The sequence below is a fragment of the Vidua macroura genome, chromosome 3 (assembly GCF_024509145.1).
Source record: "Vidua macroura isolate BioBank_ID:100142 chromosome 3, ASM2450914v1, whole genome shotgun sequence".
NCBI classification, from domain to species: Eukaryota; Metazoa; Chordata; class Aves; order Passeriformes; family Viduidae; genus Vidua; species Vidua macroura.
This window is the reverse complement of record NC_071573.1, coordinates 71,856,719-71,872,371: the sequence shown is the minus strand read 5'-3', so window position 1 is coordinate 71,872,371 and position 15,653 is coordinate 71,856,719.

Below are 15,653 nucleotides of genomic sequence, written 5' to 3'. Positions count from 1 at the left end.
GCAATAACATATTCTAAGTAGCAGGAGTGGAGCAGCCTGTATGTGTGCCGGTGGCCAGCTCTGAGGTCCCACGGCAGGCTGGCACGTCGTGCAGCAGGGCGAAGCAGGGCAGGGCACTGGCGGCACCTTCTCCAGAAGTTAAAGGACAGAGCAACCTCTCCTGCTCTAGGTAAAGGGATCAACACTTCTGAGAACTTGCTTTCCCAAGGGGGTTCTTTATTTTCAAAGATTTTTTAGCTCCATGTTTGCCAGGGAAGAAGATACATGCATTTTTGGAATAATTGATTCTCTTAAAACTTGAGAAAGCAAGGAGCCAGAGCACTCTAAGCTATCCTGAGTTACATATATTCAAATCTTCATTATCTGATAGCAATACTTATTTTTGTATTTATTATTTCTGAGGGAAAAAAAGTATTTTTATATATCTATTAGAGTACATGTTAAGGTTCTTGTAATTAATGAAACATTTAAAAGGGTTTGCAGTGTAGCTCCAATACTTACCTTCCAGGCATGCTTTTTCACAACTAGTTTATGCTATTTCACAACTAGTTTAATTTTAGCAGTATAAGTTGAGAGACTTCTATACTGGCAAAACGGAAGCAATACTGATTCATTGTTTTCCCCCTTTTTGTTCTTTATACTTGGGTGGAGTTGAAAGCACTTACTCAGATTTATACCCAGTTGCATTAGGCATAAATTTGCTCATTATATTTACTCTTCACTGGAATGATAACAAAGGGATGAGGAAATACATAATAAAAAAAAGAAGCCTAAAGTGTTTTATTCAATCTGTGTATCTACTGAGATTACATTATTCCAAGAAACCATCAATTAAATTATGTTCCCTCTAATCACCATAAAAGAAGCAAGGAAATACTGATGGCATATCTGTAAGGTACTTTTTGAGTTGTACTTAGTTAGGCCATCATAATCTTCCACAGATATATAGATCACCAAGGAACAAGAACCACTATCATATTTTTGATTTTAAATCAGTCAACTCCACATCAATATTATCTAGTGCTGTAAGACTGAGACTACAAATGATCTTCTCAATCTAGCCTTGGAAATCAAACCTGGATGAGAGACCCAAGGCAATAATAAGATGGCAAAGCTACCATGTGGTTCAAACAGACTAGCTCTGCCCAGTGTGCTTTGAACCAACCACTTGAGTCATCAGACTACACTGGTATTTTTTAAACTGCTGGTTGTACTTATATAAAAAGTCTATTTCTAAAAGGTCAGATAATCTAGTTAGTGTAAAGCCAAATTATAACCATTATTATTCTTTGCAGCAGTATGGCAAGATATAAAGGTCATACTTAGAGGTAGACTTACAAGGGAGCCTGTGGTAAAGACTCAGAAATCCAATATTGGACTCAAGAAGCTGTAGGAGACTTTGTGGCCCTGGATCAAGAGAGAGGCTCAGCTGTGGCAAATGCTCTGCACAGAGGGTGGGAAGGCAGCTGGCCAAGGGGCCTCAAGGGCCAGCTGGGAATGCATAGCAGAAAGAGCAAGATTAGTTCCAGTTGTGCTGAACAGGAACCTGAACACTTGAACAAGCATCTTTGGGCCAGTCCCACTGCTTAGCCATGAGACTGGGCATCGTGAGCTTCTGACTGTTTGTAAATAGCTCCCTCTTCTCACACCTGCTATTGGATTTTTGGACCTGAGACACAGCAATACCTGGACATGATTCATCCTATGAGAAGCTCGGCAGCTCTATGAAACGTGCAGAAAGCCTTGCTGTTTGTTGGCTTCTCTGCTGCCCTGTCTCCAGATGCCTCTTGTGCTGTTGCTGCAGCCAAGGCAGGATTACCCAAGCAGGCATCCAAAAGTGCCCCCTTAGAGCTGGCGCCAGACCTTCCCTTGGGTGTGCTGGCAACTTCCCCTAGAGAGAGGGAAAAGAAAGTTCAGTCTATGATTTCACTGCCTAGAAAACAGGCCCATCTATTTCCTCAGCAAGTGCTTAAGGAGGGTCTGACTTACAGCATCAGATGGCTGCCTTCTGCATTATCTCTGAAGTAAAGTAATGGTGTTCCCTACATCATGCTGTCCTCCAAGAGGAGAAGTTATCAATAACTGTTTAATGGGAAGATTTTTTCTATTTTCTTAGACTTTTTAAATGTTTAATACATCTCTACTGCATTTTTCTTTCCCCGCATTGTCCTTGGTCAATAAAAATAGGTTATGAAGAATGGGGACGTGGTAGCAGGTGGTATGATGAATTACCTCTTTAAGAAGCGATGTTCTTTTCCACTATGGATGTAATGTTCTTCCCAGGTAGTCGTAAGAGGGCTCTTCTGTAGGAGCTCTTAGTCGTTTTGGAAAGAGAATTAAACTCTCTGTGTACTTTAGAAAGGTTTAAGCAGACCTATGTATAGTTAAGTTCTAATGAAACTCCTCCCTTTATTTGTGAGTAATGAAGTAAATAGAATCAGGTTTGCATTTTTATAGTGAACTAGTTTTTCTGGCTAACACTTACAAGCAAGACATCATCAAGTTGTGCCATAACACAATGTAATACTGTAATTGCAATCATATCCAGCCTGCAGAACTGAAAAAAATTCAAACTGGAAACCTTTTCTGAAATGTCGTTCAACTAACAGCATTCCCTTCCAGGTAAAGATAAAAAAGTTTAAATTTACAGTTTAAATGTAGGGAAAAGGTACTTTTTTTTTTTTTTTTAACACATCAGTAAAATAAAATGCTAAATAGTACATTTAAGTTTTTATCTTTCCACGTGTAAAGGCTCTCAGATAATAGATTTGGAATTGAGCATCTCAGTACCTTCAGCTTAAGTGTGGAGTTAAGGTGGAGAGCCTTAGCTGCTCCTTCACCCAGTTTTCCATAAGGAAGAGTCTGGGGGACATAGCTCACTGTCCAAGTGGCCTCATGCCTTGAAGCAGCCTGACCTGAGATTTCTCCTTCTGGAAACTGGCTCTTCCCACCCTGAGCTCATTTCAAACACTACCATCTGTAAGAGGTGGAAGAAGTACCCAATGTAGGATTTAGCTGTAACAATTCCTGTCAGTGGCTGCTGCTGGAGGAGGTGTTTAAATTCACTTAGTGAGTGCTTTGTTGTGTTTAGGTTTGTAAATGGCCTTTTCTGGTTTCTGTATGTGGCCAGAGTCACTCTGCTCAGGGCACTTTCCACAACCCTTGCTGGGCTGGACCACGGCAGAACCAGGGTTTAGCTCAGAGCCTTCTTCTCTTGCCCTCAAAAATTAGAGCCTTGCAAAAATTTCATCTGATGTCAAATGCAGGAACAAGAAAAGGCTCTAAGAATTCTCTGGGACAAAAAGAAGGGTGCAAAAACCAGGGATGTGTTGAAAGCCCAGTGTTCAGAGCACTCAGTGTGGGAAAGACCTACATTGTTTCAAGATTGCCTCCACTTTGTACTAAAATAGTTTAATGCCAAGTTACAGAATCAAATTAGGAAGCTAGCACGAAAGCTGGACTGTGTGCCAAAGCCACTGCCCCATGGCATCCCTGCCTCATTCAGGTACATCCCACAGACACTGGTTGTGTCCAGGTCAGGGTTAGGGTGTGCAGAAGCTGGCAAATAAGGCACAGTAAGTGCTTGTATGGTGAAAAAGGGATTTAGATTTGAATTGTTCTAGACCTCCAGCTTCTTGGATGGGTGCTTTAACCATGAGTCTGTTGGGGATGTGGCTGAATCATGGCTCTGTGAGACGAGCTGCTTCACTGGGCTGATGTTTGTTGGCATCGCTGCAGAGCTGCAGTTTAGTTCATCCCCCGAGTAAGGTGTCTGCTCAGGAGTGAGAATGTAAAGTTAAAAATACAGAGTGTAAACCTAAAAGCTGTTCAAAGCATTATGTAACTGTGGAAGATATCAACTGTGAAAGTGAAAAAGTTATATTATAGTCAGGCAAATAAAGCAGGTACTTTCTATCACAAATGTTTAAAGACTTCAGGAGTGGAGATTATTTCTGTTTCTGGTACTCTCTCTTGCTGAAGTTCTGAGCTGTCATCAGCCTCCTACTAGATGTTGCTGGAAAAAGGAAGGAAACCTTTAATTCCCAGCCTAAGCTTTCATGTCAAATATTTCAGTAGTTACATAAAGTTTTCAATAGTTGTTAGATTTACACATTTTATTTTTAACTCTACGCTCTCACTCCTCATTTTGCTTTTTCACCTTCTTCTGGCTCACCCTTCATCTGTTCCCAGAAGCCTTCTGCCTCAGTCCTTACCAGTCAAGCTACTTTCACAAGCCCTGTCATTAACAATAGATAAAGAACTTTTAAATAAATTATTATCTTTACTTCGAAAGATCCAGATGACCAGATGTGCTAATGCAAGAGATCTGTTTGCCTGAGGGAGCCTGTGTTCTTGTTAAAGCCAAGTTGGACTAGCTTAGAGTCATACCAATTTTAGCTGCCACACACACAGATGTCATTTACCTCTTGTTTCATCCACTGTAGCACTGTGTTCTGATGGTGCATCTACAAAAACGTGTCAGATTAATTGCAGGTGGAAAGTCTGGGTAACATCAGTCACTGAGCCCTAGCAGTGAACTGAACCAAGGTGAGCCTTAGTGGGCAGACTTGTCATGAAAGCTTATGAAGTTTAAGAAATGCCACTCAAATATTTGTCAAAAAGCCTCCTCTTCAAACCAAACTTTTTATCTTGAAGTATTCAAAGAGAGAAAAATCATGTAGCATACCAAGCTCCATGTAGGTACAGAAGAGTGACATGGTACATGGAGAATTCTGCCCATATCTGGACCCATTGAAGTGCAGCTGGAGTACAGAAAAATCATTGCAAATATCTGTTCTTGCATGTGCTTGCACTGGTTTACTTTTAGACTTACCTGCCAAGGGGTTATCAGTAATACTGAGATGTGGGACTGAATTCCACCATAAATTCCATATTTCTGATCTGAATGGTTGAACTCAATAATCTTGAAGGTCTTTTCCAACCTAAATATTCCAATGGTTCTGTGAATCGTGGTCATCAATACAAAGAAGACTCCAACCCTGTAAACACGTTCCCCACACGATTAACTATCTCCATCATGATCACTGTTCTTACATTTTGCTTCAGACACAAAGCTTTGCCAAGAGCCACAGATAGCAAGGATGCAGTTGTATTTAATTCAAAGGTATAAAAATAGGAAGTGAGCATTCACTTCATTATGTTTCTAATTAATTATAAAGTGTGTATCATCAAAATAAATATTCTTGAAATTGCTTCCTAATGAATCACTTACACAATGTGCCTACTCAGTTGTGTCAATGATTAATTACATTCTTGCCTCCTTCCTGGAATACAAATGCTTTTATTAAAGCAATCCAACATCAGTAAGACAACAGACTCATTCTTATGGTCATTCATTTGGTTGTGGATTGATAGAGTATTCCTTTCAGCGTCTTTAGAGCGCATCTGAACAGCTGCAAGTGGCTGTGACATAAATGAAAGTTCATGTCACCTTAAGCAGAATGAGATGAAAGACAGTCTATTCATCCAGTTTCAGCTTATCAGTGCACAGTCATTAAATACTAATATTATCTGGAGCACTGTGATAAATACAGAGCGTACTGTGCCAGCTGCGGGTGTCATCAGATGAGAGCCTTTTTACAACATTCTGATGCACAGAGGTGAATTATTCCAGATTATTAAACATTTCATTAGTTCTCAGCTTCAAGATACAGCTTTAAAAGTGGCCAGTCTCACAGAAAAAAATCATTATCACGGAATGCAATACTTACAAATTGGTATTTGTGAAGTTCAGCGACTGCCACTATGAAAGAGCCTCAGAAACCTTTGTGTAGGTGAGTGACATCGTTCTGCAAGGCTGAAAAGCAGTTGCTTATTTGCATAATGGCATTCACATAATTGTTGAAAGATTAGGATTCATTTAATGAAAGTGGTCATGGGCAGAGAAAAATGCTTTTGTACTGAATTTAAATAAGCCACTCTTGAGCTTAGGTATTCCACTTTGGCTTCCTAGCACAAGTCACATGGAAAACCTTGACTGCCAGCTGTCCTTGACACTGATGGGCTTCATGTCAGTGAAGATAGTTAATAATGTTGTTTCTTATGCCCAACTACTTAGATGTCAGTAAGCAGGTTACTTTTATCTAGTAAGTCAACATCTGCAATTAGATGGAAAGAAAGGAGCACTGGAGAATTCATTTAGCACAGTCTGTCTTGCACAGTGCAAAGTGACCAATTTACAATGACAGGAAATGAGGAAGGGTGGTATTAACTAGAAATATACCACATGTAATGGCTGTGGGGTGCAAACCTTTCAAGGTATATGGTTTAGCTAAAATTGATGAAAGATAAAAGAAAAAACAAAATATAATTAGGCCAATTTGAAGAATACCCAAACATAAAGAATCCATCTTTTATGTACTCTCTGTATTAAAAACATTTGATTCAAGTGAAATTTTAGTAAAATATGCTCAGAGTTACCTTGTACATAGGCTGCGGCAAAACAAAATCGGTAACTTACAGAAGAAGAAAGGAAAGGTTTTTAAAAGATGAATATTTTGTAAATGCTTTGGATGACAAAGAAAAAGCAGAGTGCCTGAACCACAGCTGACTGCATTTGATAGTGCTCTTTTTCTTCAAAGTCCAACAATTACATGTAGGGAAAATGGCATTTAAAAGAAAAAAATACAGCAGAGAAGAACACAATTTCCTTCACCTATTAACATTCTTCTTTCTTGGTTCAATACTGCCTTTGTTTTTGCACCTTCCTCTCACTGAATTTAGTTAGCAGCCCTCTGGATGAAAAAGGAAAAGGAGACTCTTGCTGAGTTCAGGGGAGTTTAGGGGTAGTTCTGGACGAGGAAGGATTTGGGGTAGGTCCTACTGTTGAAAATCACAGGGGGCAGAACCATGTCCTGTTTGCACTGACTTTGTCCCTTTCAGCAGTGAGGTCCCAGACAAGGCAGGCTCTCACCATGGAGGTGGCAGGACAGTGGTGCCTCCCAGGACTGTGCATGGTGGGGAGCAAGTCCTGAAGCATGTGTGGCAGGCAGGGAGGGAAGAAAAAGCCAAGTAAAAGCTCTGTCCTTGCAGTCTGCTGGGCAGAGCTGCGGCCGGTGCCTCCGTACTGCGTATGGAGCCATGAGAGGGAGGGGAGAGGTGTTGAAAGCAGGGGAGCAGCCTTGTCCTGGTGCCATGCCCTGACTCAGTACCATCTCCCCAGTTTGCTTGGGCAGAGAAGCCCTTGCAAGAGCTACTTGGCTATTTCTGTCAAAATCTATTTTTCCCTGATACTGCCAGGAAGTGCCTGGCTAGCCGGGCTCATTAGCATGAAGTAGCATCTGTGACCAGCTTCCTGACACATGAATTCGCTCGTGTCTTCCTCATTTATTCAGGTACAGTTGAAGAAAGGTACAAGCACTGGGGAGCCAGCCCATTGTCTGTATGGTGTGGCATCAGGACAGCTGCTGTTTCCTCAGAAAAACTCACCCAGGGCTTCCGTGGCACCAGAGACCATCTGGCTCCTGGACCATTCCCACAGATCTCTGCCTCCTCCTCACCTCCAGATGCTCGCCCAGACTCTGCCCATATTCAGGACCAGACTGACCACGGGAATACTGGGTTAATGATCTCTATTGTGACTACAGAAGCAGAATTCTGGTCGTGGAAATCAGCAGGAAGGTACAAGTGCAACAGGATATGAAAATTAGTGAGTACTGGTATGTCAAGGCTTGGGGACTTCTTTTCCCCAAACAGGAAGGTGCTGCTGTTCTCACTGCTAGCATGTCCGTGAAGCACCTCTGCTGGCAGTGTATTAGCTGTACAAATATATTACCAGGACAGCACAGTGGGGGAGAAAATGGATGCATTAAGGGAGGATGGAGTTCAGAATATATATACTCATACCAGGCACACATACACAGGCTGAGATAAGAAAATGGATAACAACTGAAATTCAATTAGGGACTTCATGGCTTATTTTTTCTGGAAAGTGTCATCCACTTCAACATATTCCTTTATCTTGTTCTTCCTTAATAAGGATATTGTCTTTCAATTGAGTTAACTCTCCTTGTTGCTTACTTTAAAAGAGGATCTCAATTAATCTTTTCATGATCTGTGGTCAGACATGTTTGCCTCCACTTATTTATAGCAACTGAGAAATTTTTTTCTTTAGTCTTTTCTGGCATTATCTTTACAATTTGCAGTGTATGCTTTGGCTAAACACATTCAGCCAAAAGAGTAGCACAGACAGATCTAATTGTAGACATATATGCTAAAATGTAGCTTCATTTGGATTGCTCTCAAAAATGAAGCTGTTCAGAAGTATTTATGAAAGTGTCAACTGCCTTGTGTTCCTGACGGCTGGAAATTTGGGAAGGTCATTCTGCTTACTAATGTGGATTGTCTGCCATAATGCCAACAGGCTGTGCATCACGGTACACGTAAAATTAATAAATGCTGCTAAAACCTGTACTGTGCTTTTCTGCTACATGCACAGAAAACTATATCTGTAAGAGTACCTGGGCATGGATGACATGCTCAAATACTATAGTGATTGGCTGCATATAGAAATCAAAGGGGAATAAAGAAAAAAATACTGTGCTATTATTTTTCTTCCTGCTTCAGAGCTTTACTTTCTGAAGTAAACATGTGTGGACAGATACATATCAGAGATTTATCCAAGTTAATTTTCACATCACAGCCCTCTGAGCATGCTAATTCACTGTGCCTAATTTACCATTTCTGTCCAACAGCTGTAAAGCAGACGTACCTGGTTTACTGTGAAGCCAGCTCAGAGCTGTCTGTGCTTGCTTAGTCCTGCAGGCACATAGATGCACTACAAATCATGTCCAGCAGTTTTCAAGCAGCAAGATGGAACCTAGGAGGTTAATATTTTACTTTTTTTTTTTTTTTCTTATTATTTGCACTGGTTACAAAGTATTACACAGGAAAAAATAAGACATGGAAACACGATTTACTATACTGCATTATACCAAATGGTCTGTGGAGTAAAGCAACAACAAACTAAAAAACAACCTCGAGAGACTGATATGGCAGCAGAGCTCCAAAATATTTCCCAGTGTGCTGATCAGCTGATGTTTATCATTAAACAATACTGTAGCACTAACTGTAATACACTGAATAACACAAGATTCAACTTGAACAGAGTGAGAATCTCATCCTGCTGCAAATTGCTAGGAAGGGAAGAGAAAGGAAGGGAAGAGCAAACTAATGTGAAAAACATGCAAAGCACAAACATTAGGCTAGATTTAGAGAGCTGCAAGTTATTTTACCAGCATTATAAACTGGATATTTTGTCATTTAAATGAAGATTTTGAGATCTCAGCTAGCTTACATTATAACCCGAGCATCAGCATTAAAACGAAGTTCAGTAAGTGCTTGAAAACATTTGCAGATAATCTAGTCTCAGTCTTTACCCTCATGTGCAGGCCAAGTGCTGCTGGCCGGTGATGAGCAGGAAGCAGCTCCTCTGTTCGGCTCCACAGCCTGCAGCTCCTGCCTGCGGAGCGGCTGATTCTCCTGCTAACGCACCCTGCAAGCTTCGTGCTTCTCTTTGTCAGATGAGGCTCAAATTAAGGAGCATCCAGAAATAACGGGATCACCTACTACATTAGATTTCATCCTGGTCTTTTATACAGAGATAATAATTTATTGCCTCATTCATGAGCTTCAATATCCCTTCCTATACTAGTGGAAAACAAGGAGAAGAACTTCAATTGTGGTTGCCAAACCTTTGGAGTCTTGCTGACTTCTTGATGTGGGTGATTTCCTCTGGAAATGAGTTCAGGATAATAAGTCATGTGGAAAATCATCTGTTTCCTCAGTGATAGATTCCCTGCATTGTCATTTCACCAAGGAAATTTTCTTGGCTGGAATAACAGCAATCCTTTTTACTAGAGAATAATTGTTATAGCTTTTATAGATGAGCATCACCTTCTCAGACCTTCAGTTCTTTGAAAATGTCAACAACAATTGAATAAGAAAAAGCTGGCTGTGCTGTCTACTGTTATCTCCAAAAGGCTTTCAGCAAGGTCTTTCACCAGAAGCTTTTAAGGAAGCAAAGCAGCTGTGGGGCAAAAGGAAAACTTAATGTGTGAATAAATAATTTATGAGAAGAAAGAAACTAAAGAGTGGGAGGAAATGGTCATTCTTCATGGTGAAGTGAGATTGTAAGGGGAGTCTTGCAAAGAAATTCTTACTGGCACTTGTGCTTTTCAACACTGTCATACAGGACATGGAAGCTGGGTGAGGAGCAGGATTTGCTGAGAATATGAAGTTAATAATTTATTCTGGACAGCAAAGATGATTATGCAGACTTGCAGAAGGAACCTGCTAGATTGAGTGGGCAATAAAATGACAGATGAAATTTGATGTAGACAAATACGAAGGTGGGGGAAAACCAAAACCAATCCTGTTTTCAAATATAAAAAGATAGTTTGCCTGCTTCCCTCAACAGCAAAAGCTCTGGGCTACGATAGATAATGCCACGAAAACTATTCACTTGTTATCAGTATGCAATCTAAGGAAAAGCAAGTATTAACACCTGACAGAAAAGAAAGAAAGAGAAAACTGGATATCATCATCATGACACTTCATATGTCCATGATTCCTCATTCCTTATATTCTGCATGCAGTTCTGATCTTTCTTCCTCAAGAAGGTGTAGAGATGCTGAAAAAGTTTCAGAAAAGAGCAACAAGGATGATCAAAAGTATGAAACTGCTTTTGTATGAGGAACAACAAGAGGAAGGGAGCAAAACAGTCTAAAAAAGAGTCAATGAAATAGCACGGAAGGGAGCCAGCTCAAAAGTTAATGAAGTCATGAAAAGCATTGAAAGAGAGGATCAACAGAACACTCCTGGTAGAGGAATGGGGCACTGGCAGATGGAAGTAGTAGGAAACAGGTTCACCTGACAGCACCAGAGATTATTCCACCCTCAGGGTGTCCCTGGGCTGTGAACTCCTGCTCACAGTCATGGACGTCCAAAGTTTGCATGTACTCAAGGGGCACAGGACAAACTTATGGAAAAGAGCTTTTCTGAGGATTACAGCATGTTGCCACTTGCAGTCACTGCTGGAGACAAGGCACCACCTTAAGAACCCTTCTGGTCTTACATTGCAATCAGCAGCTTTAAATGTTGAAAAAACAAAAACAGATTTTTTTTTTTTTTTTTTTTTTTTTTGCTTAGGAGGAGTGATTCCTGATCTGAAATTTGGAAACAGAAACCTACAGTGAAAAGACAAATGCTGTTTGACCTGTTAACATTTGAGCCTGCTGTTCCTTCCAACTTACTTTCCTTCCTTGTCTGTACCAGATGTGAGCACTCATGGGGAATCCCTTATTTGAGTAAAAGCCATTTTTGTGGCCACTGTGGTCCCTGAACTTGTTTCCACCACTTGACTGTAGTACAATGCAATGTTACTAAAAGCATTTGGTTTTTCAATAATGGTGGGATTCCTTTGGCCAAAGCCACATTAAACATGACACTGAATCAGCCTGGGAGCTATCAAAATATCCTATCATTTCAGCACTCCTGCCCAGCTCAGTGCACAGTGCTACCTATCCTTAAGAAATTAGCCAAGAAAATGCAATTGTGTAAAAACTACTGAGCATGATTTTAAGCTGCACAGGAAAACAGATAACACTATGAATTGGAGTAAAGCCATGCTTTTACTTAGAACTAAAAGCAACCTAATGCTAACCATGAGTTGGTTAGACCAAGTGCTAGGCTGTGTTTAATGTTGTGTTTTAGCTGCCATTTGTTATCCCACTACATTTCCTTTGTGAAGGAGAAACTTCAGTCTGATCAATTCCTTTGCTGCTAATGATGGACAAGGGATTTTAGAAAGCATCCCCAGGGTACAGAGAGCCCTGCTGGGCTGTTTGCCTTCCTCCCTGAATTTTCCTGTGGAAGGGTACAGTATAATTCTTTGGTTTTAGCAGTTAATTCACATCTGTTGCTGTCTCTCATTTGTTATTCCTACTCCCCACGCCTGAGACTGTCGTACTTTGTCCTTGGCATAATGGGTTTCAGTGAGTGTATATGAAGTCATGAAGAGGATTATTAGATTCTAAATTATGACAAGTGAGAGCAAATGAAGACTTAAAGCAAAGATATCAGTTCTCTGAGAAAACTACTAGAATGAAATTAAATCAGATAAGAAATTACAGAAATTTGGAATAGGAGATTGTTTATAATTAGCTCATTGTTTAGGTTCTTTTTTTCCTGTATAGACTACATGTACTTTGCACTATTTATAAAAGAAACTAATTACTCCTCTGTGAAGCAATCTCTTTGAAAGCAGTCAGAAAGCCTTCTTTGGGATCACTGTTGTATATACCATGCTGGCAAACCTGGCATGCTGCCTGGGAAGCTGCCTTCACCCATGTTACACCTGGGACGGGGCAGGTGTCCACTCTGGTACCACATCCCAGGTGTGTTTTCATGCAAGGGTTTGTGTGTCAGGCTTGTAAGACACAGCTGTTTAGGTATGGGCTAAAATCAGAAGCTGCATTTGCAAAAGATGACATTTGAGAAATTTGTACATTTAAATCTGAATGCTTGTATGATAGAATTGGAAATAACCCAAGATTTCCAGTCTATCTAAGCATTGCACCTGGGGGGTCTGCAGAGACAAAGCTTGGTGCCCAAATGCCTTTCGTGGATCTCTGTGGCACATCAAAGCAGGTGTGGAGTACACAAGACTTTTAACCAGGTGTAGGATGAGATCTCTAGTTCTGATCCAGTGAAATATATTTTCTTTATTCAACTGATGAATGTAGAAAACATGAGTTCAAAAACTCAAGCCAGTTATCACTTGGAAGCCAATATACAGCAGCTTCAGTTTTCAGGTCTTCAAAGCATTCATAGATGGTTTGTACTGAAAAATGGGAATATGAAATAAACTCTGACAGCAGAGGCAGCATCTGAATAGTTGAACTAAGCTGCCAATCTTTGAAGTAAGTCCTAAACCACCATGAAGTCCATACTCACACCAGTAACCAGAAAGGTTTGCCCTACAAAACTTCAGATGCTGAGACCTTGCCCTTGAAAAGAGTTAAGTTGGTATCCCACTATAATCCATTGTCATCTCAGGAGAAAAACCATTTGAAAATAACAAAATGCCACCTGATAAAGACTATATCAATATTTGTAGTTGCTGGATGGTTTCTATTTTTGAAGCCAATTGAGTGAGTAGAGTGTAACTTCTGTATTTGTGACAGCACAGTAGTACCAAGACATATTTAAACACTTGGACTGTAAAGTTATGAGTAATCTCCTCAGAACAGGGATATTGGTGTCAGAGATGTGACTGGGCATCCTCTTTCAAGCCCTGCTCTGGCAAAGAAGGTAAAAATAACTAAGTTTTTTTTGGAGGGTGGCTAATTTTTGGGTGACTCAAGACTTTCCTTCCAGAGTGTATCAGTCTTACTATCCACGTTGTGGAAATAAAGTGCACTTACATGAGCTTAGATAAGGCTCCCATTACGGTCCCAATGTAAGAAGGCTGTTCAGTTTGGGATGCCCAAGGGTTGTCTGTGATATCTCAGCAGGGCTGGCACATATTTCCCAAGGCCTGGGAAACTGTCCCCTTTGGGAGAGCCCCTGGAGGCTGAGGCAATGCTCAGGAGAATCTCAAGTGCCATCAGACATGTGTGGGCAACTGAACCGCTCCGCTGGTGACACACCATTGATCAGGCACTTCTTAGTAATCACACATGAGCTCATCTGACACAAGGGCTATGCCAGACTTAATAGGTTACTTTTCTAATGATCTTTTAAAGATGTGTATTTGTGGAGTTTTTTGTTGTTTTCTCTTTTTTTTTCTTAATTTTTTTTGTGCATCACAGAACTATAAAGCACACACACTTGCTAGCTGAATTACATTTTAACAGGGTTCCCTAGCAGACTTCATGAAGTCTCCATTCTCTGATTTGTTTATCCATAATCCTACCTTTTACTATTCCCATTCCCTGTTCTATTTATGAAAGAAAGTGTGCTGAAAACACTCTGGAGAAGTGTAAATCATTGTAGCTTGCTTGAATTTAATGAAGTTAGAAGAATTTTTGTTAGGGAAGGATTTTGCCTTTTCATCTTCAGTTGTCATGGGTTTCTTCAGCTATCTCTGCGGTAAAACCCAAGGGGTACAAACTTATATGATGAAACAGTATTGTGTAGTTCACTGAGATGGTTGTGATTTATCTGTTCATTATAAATCACAGATTTCTGTTCAGAATTGATTAGGTTTAAAGATTTTGAGAAAAAAAAATTCTTTGTGATATTTTGATTAAGTCTGCTGTGATATGAAAGTCCTCATGTGTCTTCCATAGAACACACTCCCATATTAGATGAAATAAAAACCTGGAGGGCAGTAATGGATGTGTGGTCCAAGAGTAACTGTACTGAAGTGGAAAAATATTCTTTGTGCAACAGAGGCATCATAGCCTTTAAGACATCATTTTTTTGGGTACGTAAAATTGAAGAAAACTTTTTCCTTTCAGCATAATGGAATCTTGTCAGGAATTATAAAGCACATTTTTTCTTTTTCTGGTTTTAACACATTGCTAAAGAAACGGAATTTTTTGCTTTTGACAGAGACAATAGCTAATAATTCACTGTGCAAGAAAATAATACCAAGATTGGACAAATCTGCAAAAAACATTGTTAACAGTGCTGACAATTGCCATTCATCTTAACTTTTTTTTTTTTTTGCAGCTGGCAAACGAAAAGATATTTTCCATTTCCCTCTGAAGATGTGTCTATGAGATTCATTGTAACACTATAATAAGTGGGCAAGAAGAAACTAAAAATGGGATGGTATAACCTGAATTGTCCAAAGGGCTTAAGACAAGCTTTCCAGTAAGTTCCTCATAATTTTGTGCTGAGCATCTTTAAACTGAGCTCAATGCACACGTGGCTCCCAGTAAAGTTACTGGGAAACACAGCATGACAGTGACAGCATCCCATTGTCCATGTTACTGCTGGAACCATTCCTGCCTTTCCCTGCACGTTCATGGCACCTGCAGCATCCTCGGTGTTCCCGAGAGGAAAGGCAGCCCTTGCTTGATGAGGCTGGGTGGCCACTGTTGGGAAGTGAAGGTGAGGCAGCCAGGCCTGGATGGACGATGCCTGGGCACGGCGGGGCTCAGCTGCCGCAGGGGACCACAGAGCCCTGGCGGGGCTGGTGGCTCCTGTGCCGCTGTTGCTGCGTCGCTGTGAGCCAGGCTTCATTTCCTGAAAAATGCAAACGATGAAGGAGGCTGAAACCCACAGCTCACTACTGTTTCAGACTTGTCCTCGAGGATCAGAGTTTTCCCTGCTGCCTCTGTCTGAGACTGTGAGAGAAAGAGAAAGCAAAGCACGCAGAAAGGGGAAAAGGAGAAAGACCATTCACTGGGCAGAACCATTTGAAGATGAGACTTACAGTGGAGCAAAATCTTGCACCTAAATATGAATTTAGGAATACTAAAATGTAACTGCTACAAATCTAACAGAAGACACAAGGGGAAGTCTCTTGATCCAGGAGAACTGTCACTGCAGTTAAAATAATAAGCAAGAGGTCATTGATTTTGAATTGAGGCTGAGGAATAATCCCCCAAGTGCTGTTTTGAACTGGCAAGAATTTGGCAGGAGGCACTGATTAATGCTATTATGCTCTAGCTCCTGTTGAG